Source organism: Cynara cardunculus, assembly GCF_001531365.2.
Source record: "Cynara cardunculus var. scolymus isolate 2C chromosome LG 2, CcrdV1, whole genome shotgun sequence".
NCBI classification, from domain to species: Eukaryota; Viridiplantae; Streptophyta; class Magnoliopsida; order Asterales; family Asteraceae; genus Cynara; species Cynara cardunculus.
Genome location: NC_037529.1, coordinates 48976924 through 48978882, shown reverse-complemented (window position 1 = coordinate 48978882; position 1959 = coordinate 48976924).

Below are 1959 nucleotides of genomic sequence, written 5' to 3'. Positions count from 1 at the left end.
ATTAATGAACTCTATTCATATTCCATAAATATTCAAATCATAATAAATGAACTTCCATCATTTCTATAAATATCTCAATTAATTGGGTTGCAAGGGTTGTACAAATACACAAGGTTGTAAAAGAAATATACCCTATATATATATATATATGTATATATATATATATATGTGTAAATTTAGAATAAATCTTCATAAAAAAGGCTGCAATTTTTCTGAAACAACCCAAGATAGAAGATGTTATACTCTTATAGAACATGGAGTATAATAAGATAATATTGGAGACATGGCTGATGGTTCAAGTCTTAAGGAGGAGAATCCGTTGAAATTGCATGAAGTTTATAGAGAAATGAAAGTGGGTAGATGTGAACCTGATAAAAGTTGCTTATGTGATCATCCTAAAAAGTATGATCGAAACAATTGAGAAGTCCAATCAAATGACATGGCTGATGGTTCAAGTCTTACCCAATAAATATGATAAGGTCATTATTTTCAGGAAAACAAACGCCACCTAAGAGAAGCTCTTAGGTTCTTCAAGCTATCAAACTCTAGTGGGGGTTTCTTGAAAACTCTGATCAAAGTAGTTCCAATTTTTGATACAATTTAAGGTACAAAGTTTCTTGATAATTTTAATGATGATTGAAGAAAATACACCAGGAGTTCTTGAAAAGAATGACAATTAAGTCATGGAGCTACGGACAAGATCATGGTTGGTTCCATATTCAAACAATTTTGTACCACTACTAGAGACTGGCCCCCTTTTGATGAATGTAGATATGATGCACTTCCATGTAGTTATTTTTGCTCAAGATTTCACAGCACCTTCTACCTTCCTTGCATATAAACAATGTGCATTTATTGGCAACTTCAATCTTATGTGAAGTCAAAATTGGACAAAAGAACTATAAGGGGGCTGAGATGGTCTTTTATGTGCCAAATGTTCTTGTCTGCACCATTCTTTAACTATAAACTGTAGAAAATTGATATTTAAAGAATGTTTGGAGCATTAATACACTTTAAAACAAACTGACAAGACATACAATGTGAAACAAATTCATGACTAGTTCAAATCCAACTAACAAACAGTAAGAACATGGTAATATATAATATGTTATACTGTTGATGCTCTCTCAGAGATTTGATGATAATCCCTTTTCACTTATACATTGTATTTATGTTTCTATCTTTTCAGTTCCAGCGACCTTCACTGAGTATGTTTAGTGATCGCAGAAGAACTTGCATTGTAAATCTATCAGAGACAGCAATACTTCAAGAAGACAACACTCACACCAAAGAACCTTCAGCAAACGTTGAAGACAGAAAATGAAGATTAGAGACTGGCGAGTACGTGATCTGAAGCGGTATTCAGTGATTACAAGCATGTCTACATATGTGTGAATACTGCTCAAGCTTCAGCGAATGATGAAGAGACCTTCAGGTCATTCCAGCATTCAGTGATCAAAGGAAGCTTGCTTAGCATGATTGTTATTGTCTTGTCCTTATACACACAAAAGACAAACCCCATACCCTTATGAAAGTTGGTACGGTACGGAGCCGACTAGTCGACTCCATTGTCCACCAACTTTAGGTAAGGATGTCTGCTCATGAATAGTGCTTTTTGTACTATTCACTGTTGCAAAGGACATGCCTTCCTCTTAAGGCTTGACACGCACTCTAACCCTACCATATCACTTAATGCACTTGGAATAAATAGAAGTGTTTCTTCTCCATGCATCTCTATCCCTAATTCTTACTTCAAGCATTTTCTAGCTTAAGCAAAGGATCTTCTCTACAACATTTCTTTTCTTGTATTTGCTAACACTTAGTGTGTAACTAAAGATTGTTTAGATAGGTTCTTATCACCTTATCTTTCCGCAAAAAATCTTGTAAAATCTGTATTGATCTTCTTTATCAATATATATTTTAAATTTGAAAATATTGTGTTTGTATTCATCCCCCCCT